We start from the raw sequence: 8,906 nt of genomic DNA, 5'->3' as shown, positions 1-8,906 counted from the left end.
GCTACAACCAAATATCAACTATCAAACCATAAACCACAGACTCACAATATCCTGACATTTGATACAGTTAAAGAGGCAAAACAAACAATCACTCTGCTTAGCAAGGTGGAGTAAGTTCAAAGGCCAGATCTTACTGTGTAGCTACCAGGATGTCTTTTGGGGCTTAAACACTGGAATAATATTAGAAATTACTTGGTGTTTGTATTGAACTCCCTCTAATGGATTTCATTTGTTCATATGAGACTACCATGAGTAATACACAAAGCTCAGAGCACAGATTTGCTAGGAAATTGGACAGCGTCAATAACTGCAACAGTTCCTCTGAATATACCAGCATCAGGCAACAGTACTGAGAAATCCTTTTTAGTCTTAAACAATGCATTTACAGTTCAGTGGCTGTTATTTTTACACTTAAAATGGCTTTATACACCAAGCACGGAAGCACCACATACATCTAGTAGTGAAAGATGCTTGTATCACAGTGAAAAAAGCAACAAACAAAAATATTCTCTCTGCTCAATCCTGAAGGTTTGAGGGTTTCTTAGTTTGTGCGTTTATGTGCAAATAGTACAATGGCACAGTTACTGTTACATTTTTAAAATATTACAAAACTAAATATTTAAATTCTTGAAGGCATGCTGAGTTGTTGCTTAATAGCTGGGACGATACTATAAGTTGCTACATGGTTCACAGAATAGCGTCTTTTTTTTTTTTGTTAGTTTTTTGTCACGATAGGCTGGTCACTACCTGACCTATCAAGGTTTCCCTAGGCAGCAATTTGCTGATGTTCTGGGTGTTTCATAGGATGCGAGCAGATTGGTAACCTGGGCATTTTATGTAAATGTTGGGGCATTTGCACGTATGGAACTGGACACTCAGTAAGTGTAATGAAGTTCCACGCAGTAAGACATTACTATGGAGATTATACGGTATTCTACAAGAACAAGAGGGATGAAAACAGGATGAGAAATAGAGGAGATTAAGAACAAATAAAGGAGGTGGCTTGAGCAATACAGGGAATATTAAAAAAAACACACACAAAGGAACAAGACAGGAGAGAAAGAAATTGCACGACAGGGAAGGCAACTCTGCAACAAATTGGGAGTGAAATTTACTTGAAAATACCTAGGCAACAATTTCCACGCAGAAATTCTAAGTAAATTTTACATGGGGATAATCCCAAGTAAATTGTACTTAAAGACACAGAGTAGTTTCTAAAGATGTATTCAAGTAAACTTTACTTGAAATTTTCTGTTACTGGTAATAAATCTTACTCACTCTTTCTTAGTAATTTTTATTTAGAATGCATTTGCATAAATACTTTCTTTTGTTCACTTTTATTTCAGTTATATTTAAGTAATGTTTACTTAAAATGGAGTTATAATTATAAAAAAATAAGCCTTTTTAAAATCAAAAATACACCAACATAAAAAAGACAGACTTCAACAGCAGCATCTTTATTATGTGCTATAAGCGTCCAAGTAACACCTTAATTCACAACATACACAGACAACACAGCACCTAAAATCCTGCTGATTTGTTATCATGCCTTTTAATGGTTAGTGTATTGGAACAGAAAACAGGCCACTGAATAGCATGATCACCCATACACAAAACCATGCAGCCAAAGTACCTTTTGGAACAATTTCGGCTTACAGTGGGTAAATGTAGTTTACAAAGACATTTGCCGTCTGAGGCCAATTCCTTTTATCTCAACATTTGTAAAAACATTTAACACTTCAAGAGAACTTCACATTCAGTACATCTTCAGTTCAGTGTACAAAATTATTTTCTTGTTGCCTTAAAGTGAAAAGGCTTTGAAAGAGAACAGGACGTAAATACTCAACTTGTTTTTAGTTTTAAACCCAGGAACCCAGGAATGTATGCTCATGCTAGAAGTTTTTTCTGCAAAGACTGGACTTTGGGAGACATCTTAAGGACATCAAGCTCAAGAAAGAGCTTCTGAAACACTTCAAATGTGTATTTCAGTTTTGGTGGGTAGCTTAGGTTCATAGCATAGACAAAGGCCATGAGCAGAAGATAAGCCTTTGCCACATACAGTATCTACAGTTATCAAGAACCTCAGTTCCCTTGATGATGATCGACACATCAGCAGGAGTAGGGCCTTCGGTTGCAGCACTTTCAAGTCATCCTGTCAAAACATGAGTACATGTACTCAGATGCATATACTGTACATGTTGTTTTCAAACTTTGTCGCTTCGTATGCTGTGGTGGAGGACACAATAGCTGGCTTCAGAGTTCTGCAAGCTGATGTGATCCCACAGCCGAGTTCAGCTCAGATGGCTGAGCTCATCGCTTTCATACAAGCATGTAAGTTGTCAAAAGACAAAGTGGTGAACATTTACAGTCTTATGCAAAAGTTTAGGCACGCCTTGATAAATAACAGATTTTGGTGATTTTTTATTTGAACAGATGTTAACACAGTTTCTCTTGGAAATGGAAAAAATGCACAATATTTTCTGCAAACAGTGATGCATAGTTACTTCTTATGCCATAAATTGAACAAAAATAAAAAATAAAAACATTATTATGGCATGGTGCAAAAGTTTGGGCACCCTAAGAGTTCCAGAGTCTCAAAGTCTCTCACAAGGTTTCAGACCTTAATCAGCTCGTTAGATCTGATGCACAGCAACAGCTGTCATTGGTAAATGCCAATTTCAAAGCTGTACAAATACTTTGACTCTTCAAACCTTGTGCACACACTTGCGGACACCCAGCAACCATGGGTTCCTCTAAGCAGCTGTGTAAGACCCTGAAAATGAAAGTTATTGATGCCCACAATGCAGGAGAAGGCTACAAGAAGATAGCAAAGCGTTGTCAGCTTGCAGTTTCCACAGTAAGAAATGTAATTAAGAGATGGCAGATCAGGGGAACTGTGGAGGTCAAGATGAGATCTGGAAGACCAAGAAAACTCTCGGACAGAACTGCTCGTATGGTGGTCAGAAAGATAAATCAAAACCCCCATTTGACTGCAAAAAACCTGCAGGAAGATTTAGCAGACTCAGGAGTGGTGGTGCACCGTTCCACTGTGCAGCGATGCTTGCACAGACAAGGCCTTCATGGAAGAGTCAGCAGAAGAAAACCTTATCTGCGTCCCCATCATAAAATCCAACGTCTGAAGTATGCAACAGGACATCTACAGAAGCCTGATGCGTTTTGGAAACAAGTGCTGTGGACTGATGAAGTTAAAATAGAACTCTTTGGACACAATCAGCAAAGGCATGTTTGGAGAAAAAAAGGAGCAGCATTTCATGAACAGAACACCTTGCCAACTATTAAGCATGGGGGTGGATCTATCATGCTCTGGGGTTGTGTTGCAGACAGTGGACCAGGAAACATTGCACGGGTGGAGGGACGAATGGATTCCACTAAATACCAGCAAATTCTGGAAGCAAACATCACACCATCTGTAAAAAAGCTGAAGCTGAAAAGAGGATGGCTTCTACAACAGGACAATTATCCTAAACATACCTCGAAATCCACTATGGAATACCTCAAGAGACGCAGGCTGAAGGTTTTGGAATGGCCATCACAGTCCCCTGATTTAAACATCATTGAAAATTTGTGGGTAGATCTTAAAAGAGCTGTGCATGCAAGACGACCAAAGAATATTACAGAACTAGAAGCCTTTTGCAAGGAAGAATGGGAGAAGATCCCAAGTATAAGAACTGAAAGACTTTTAGCTGGCTATGAAAAGAGTTTGCAAGCTGTGATATCTGCCAGAGGAGGTGTTACTAAGTACTGATTGTGTAGGGTGCCCAAACTTTTGCACCATGCCATAATAATGTTTTTATTTTTTATTTTTGTTCAATTTATGGCACAAGAAGTAACTATGCATCACTGTTTGCAGAAAATATTGTGCATTTTTTCCATTTCCAAGAGAAACTGTGTTAACATCAGTTCAAATAAAAAATCACCAAAATCTGTTATTTATCAAGGGGTGCCTAAACTTTTGCATAAGACTGTATTGGAATTCAACACCACAACAATGAACAGTGTCTAATTATTCACCCCCAGTGGTGAATACTTTTCATAGAAGCAGTAGGCTTTGGGTTTTACAGGCTCAAATTCATAAGCATAAAATGACATCTGAGTCAGAAATAACAGTAACAGCAGAAATAAATTACAAAAATCAATGAATAAATGAAATGGTAAACATTTTTACTGTTTAGATATTAAAACCAAAGTTGAATATTGACTCAACAATCATCAGAAAGTAAATGTCAAAATGTACCTGGTAATCTTTGATAAGGTTCTCTCCAGACTCTTCAAGGAACTCTATCAAGCAGCGGACGACAGCATCTCGTTTACCTTCCACATGCTGCTGTTTCAACAGGTAGAAAAGATTTTTCAAAGAACATTATTGTACACAACTAAGCTGCATATAGAAACAAAGCAACATAATTTTTAGGTCAATCAATGGAGTCTGCTACAAAACTAACCAGAGAATTTTAGGCTTTCTAAACAAGACATGTGAAAGCAGTGAGGGAAAACAAACATATACAGTATCACTGACTTGTCAAAAAAAGGACTGAAGTATCCATGATCAGGAGTTCTAAGTGGTTGTTTAAAAAAATCTGTAAAGATTATTTCAGTTCTCTTCTCATTAAATGTGAGAATTACATTTTATCTGACTGAGTGACTCTAGTATGGGCCTTATCTTCGTGCCTGCAACGCCTGCCTCTCTTTGTCTTAAATATCTCCAGAAATTTGGTGGTGTCGAGGTCCAGTTTTGAGAAAAAGGTCCACCCCAGATGTATTGTTGTTGTTATCCTTCTGAACTCTTCTTTGATCTGAAACAAAAGGTGATAAAACACAATAATCTAATAATGAAAGCATCCAAGGTGGTCAACACTTTTTATAGATACTGCCGATCCTCCTTCTTGAAGGTGACAATGTACAGTTTGGTTCAAACCATTTCAGAGAGGTGTTATATGCTCATACAGCAGGATGTGAACTGTACTGCTGTTGAACTGTAATGCAATACAATAAAATTACCTCCTGTAAAAAGACCAAGTTGAAAAAACCCCCCTCTAAAATAAAAAAAAAAAAAAAACATTTTTTTTAAAAACTCAAAGCCTCAGTGAATGTAGAATGTCTAGGGCTGTATTAGCAAGGAGTATCAAATAAACTGGGGGATTGAGTGCATTTTACTAATTATCTTGCAACCTGTACACAACAATCACAGCATCAGCTGATGAAACAAAGGACCACATTTACCTGAGCTTCACAGAACAGAGCAGGTCATCTCTCAATGAAGTTTTGGACAGCAGGACAATGCTTGGCCACTTCTAGTCTTCGATAGGAGAAGGGTTTCTAAATTTTTTCCATGAATTATCTTGTCATTGTTTTTCTTCATTCTTTCCATCTCTAATGTTTTACACACCCATCTCATGTTGTGAGCACCTGGAGGGGAAAAACCTCCAACAACCAAAACAAATCATGTTACTAAAATACGTTACATAGAACATGTCAAACTGAATTTATAAGTACTAATTTGATCAACTTACCCTGCACCAGCTGTTAAGACCAACTTGCTGATCAAGTCAATTTCTTTTAATAATCTGTAAAATATATCAGGTACAATATATCAAATGTAATATGTATATAAAGAAACGACTCTTGCAAAAACACTATTCTCCCACTGACATACAACATTAAAGCAAGTAATTACTGATTTTGGGTGAGATCCTAAAAGGAGAGACGTTAACAATGCAGCCCACAGAGCCACTAATGATGGTAAAATAACGGCACAATACCAAGCTAACTTTACAGCCGACTGGCAGCAGAGACAGAGCCAGACTGGAAATATGTAAAGTTAGATACGACCAGCCATCGTGACAGATCATAATCGGCTGTATAGCGGTTAAGTGTGTGCTGGCTTTCGGAAACTGCGCGTGAAGCCACAAATATGCCACTGAAATAATTAAGCAACGCTATATTTTCCGCAGGTAATGAACTGGCGTTAGCCTATTGGTAGCTTATTTTGGGTCAAGTGCATAAAATTAGCACCGCTAGCTAGCTAGCTAATGTTGAGCACTAAGGCTACATCGAATAACAATGTTAAGTATTTATTAACCAAACGGTGACTTCAGTTGACAAGCTACCAGAACAGTAAAATAACCAAGAACACAAACATACTTACCTTCACAGCCACCGTCATAATTTTCCTATTAAAAAAATCCAAAAAGTCGTCTGTATGTCCCTCTCAAACTCAACCGCCATTCAAAAAGTCCTGGTTTGTTTGGCGCGCAAAATGACGTCACCCACCGAGTTTGGAGAGTGTTGCCAGATTTGCTCACATTACCCAAGTAAAGTTTACTTCCTCTCAAGAAGTTAAGGCAGACAATGCATTAGTGTAGTTAATATTACTTGTTATTGTCATACAACCTTCACTTGTATAAACGATTATACAAAATTACATACAAACATCAAGTATCACATTAAATTCGAGGTGAAATTCTGAATTAAATTTACAAACACGAGAATTTCTTGTAAAGTTTAAACATATTATTAGACTAATATTTACTGGGTCAAAAAAATCATTTTTTGCAGTGAAGGTGGAAGAAAGCATAGAAAAAGGACAGAGAAGACAAACTGGATCGAATGGTGACATGGGATGAGTTAGGTTGAGGTAGGAGAGACAGAACGAGTTCGCTCCCCCTCATTCCTCCTCCTTTCTCATTTTTTTCGGAGTCGTTCTGCTCTGATGGCTCACAGAGAAGCAGCAGAGGCAAATCTGCTCTCTGCAGCTGCTCCTAACTACAAATGAGTTTAGCCTGCAATGAAATGAACTCCTCACAGAGCCCTTACTTCACTCCAAGAAGAGGAAAACATGCAAAGTCAGATCTCTGGAGTTCATTTATGGTCTTAAAGCCAAACAGAAGAAATGCTGCCTAATCTGTGCACCCTACAGGGCAGTAATGCATAGGCCATATATCACAACATTCATTCCACATCTCTCTTTCCCATTTTCCTCTCAGCCCTTATTTGGTTAGAATAAAGGCATAAATTAAATTATTAGTTTAAAAAGATAAAAGAATTCAGAGTGATTGGCAACAGTTTCTTATAGTTAACTGCTTCTCTACCACTTTAAGTTTAGATCTTTATTTTGACACCTGGACTTATTTTATAATAAATAAGCAAGTAAGAATTCATTTTTAACAATTGGCAAAGTATATGAGCAATTGTTGGGGCTGAACATGACCTTGAGATTTGGATTTCATCGTGTGTGTGTAGAAGTGCATGTATGTGTGTGTGTGCGCGCGCACCTGATATTACCCGCATTGTGGGGACTGAAACCTGTTTACACACTCATACTGTAAGGACTCAGCCTTTCTCATGTAAATCATTCAATTTAAGGGTGATAACTTGGTTTCAGGTTAGAGTAAGGGTTAGGGAAGTAGTGGACATGGTTAGGGTCAGCGCAAATCTCCAGGAAATGAATTGACTGGAGATTTACTCACTATAAAGGCCACACAGAAACAAAAACAAATGTAGGTGTATTTTCCTCTGTGACCTGGGGGGTTCACATATTCTCCCACTTCCCTGGGTTTGAGCTGTGCAGCAGTTTCACTGTAGGGTTCTCTAACTGTGCTACTAGCTGGGCTTTGATGCAATCACACAGACAAAAACTGTATTCCAATTTTGGAGCAAAAGCTGTCTAGTCTCCTTTCTGAGTCTGGAAACACAGTGAAGGCCATAACCGCTGTGCCTCGTTTCACTTCAACAACCAAAAACTCTTTGTAGTTACTGGCTGCACTGTAGGAAGGTAAGACACCAATACAATTTAATTACGGCTTAAAAGGCCAGATAAGAAAAAAACACTGTGTTCCTCTCATCTATTTCAATTATAAGGACAAATTAAGAGAAGCGTTTAATTGTAGTGGCACGACAAACATGCAAGACATTTGCACTCCTAAAAGATGGTGTTGTGCATCACATTAAAACGCATTATGTGCCAGATCTAAGTAGAGTACATGTAAATGCTGAATGTGATGAGCTAAGCCACAACCTGATATGGTCAGACTTGAATAAGATGTTGGATGAGTGTGGAGTCTCTGCACAACCTGTAAAATTGTTATAATTAGCTTTAGTAGATATTTTAAGTGCTTTATATCTCAACATTGTAATTTCTTTATTGATACTTGCTGACTCTAGATATAATGCATCAATAAGCTGCACCTTTATATATATTTCCCTGTTCTCCTCTCTTGTCCATGAATGTCTTGTTCCAGTAGCCCACTTCTCATCAGGTTGCCCTGGTTCCTCAACACCTGACGCGGACCTTGTTGACCTGGACGATGTCCGAGCCGGTGTGACTCGTATTTTTCCAACTCTCATTATGGATGAGGTAGGCAGATAGCATTAAGGGCCTTGCCTAAGGACCCAGGCAGGATATTGACCATGCCCTGACCGGGGTTCGAACCCCCGACCTTCCGTACCAAAGTCAGTGGTGTTACCCACTGTTATCCTGTCTGCTAAGGATAAAACAACAAAAATCCATGAATACATCAGGAAGTTGGCCCCGAGTGATGACGTGCTTGGTGAACACCTCAGGCAGCAGAAACCAGAGGAAGTAGGGAAGGAAGAGCAGGAACCCTCATGGAAGGACAAACCTCTGCACAGTATGTATCACTGTCAAATAGTAGAAGTGGCTGATATCAAAAAATCCTACCAGTGGCTGGACAAAGCTGGACTGAAAGACAGCACAGAGGCACTAATCCTGGCAGCACAAGAACAAGCTCTAAGTACAAGATCAATAGAGGCCGGGGTCTACCATACCAGACAGGACCCCAGGTGCAGGCTGTGCAAAGATGCCCCTGAGACAATCCAGCACATAACAGCAAGGTGCAAGATGCTAGCAGGCAGGGCATACATGGAAC

The 8,906-nt window shown here is 38.9% G+C and overlaps 1 protein-coding gene and 1 long non-coding RNA gene across 6 annotated transcripts in view; both read right to left on the bottom strand.

Annotated features, from left to right (window-relative positions):
- chchd3a (coiled-coil-helix-coiled-coil-helix domain containing 3a) overlaps positions 1–8,906 on the bottom strand; it is a 92,307-nt gene that overhangs the window by 66,864 nt on the left and 16,537 nt on the right. The gene's annotated exons all lie outside the window — the stretch shown is intronic.
- Positions 4,657–5,585, bottom strand: LOC109959901 (uncharacterized). 2 transcript variants are annotated; one of them, XR_002274891.1, is made up of 3 exons: positions 5,532–5,585; positions 5,242–5,427; positions 4,657–4,814 (listed from the first exon to the last, which is right to left on the bottom strand). It is a non-coding gene; the product is annotated as an uncharacterized LOC109959901 (long non-coding RNA). The 2 variants fall into 2 exon arrangements; XR_002274890.1 differs by lacking the exon at positions 4,657–4,814 and having other exon boundaries at positions 5,091–5,427.

The sequence above is a fragment of the Monopterus albus genome, unplaced genomic scaffold, assembly GCF_001952655.1.
Source record: "Monopterus albus unplaced genomic scaffold, M_albus_1.0 scaffold41.1, whole genome shotgun sequence".
Taxonomy (NCBI): domain Eukaryota; kingdom Metazoa; phylum Chordata; class Actinopteri; order Synbranchiformes; family Synbranchidae; genus Monopterus; species Monopterus albus.
Note: the sequence above shows the minus strand (reverse complement) of the source record. Positions and strands in the feature narration are given on the sequence as shown.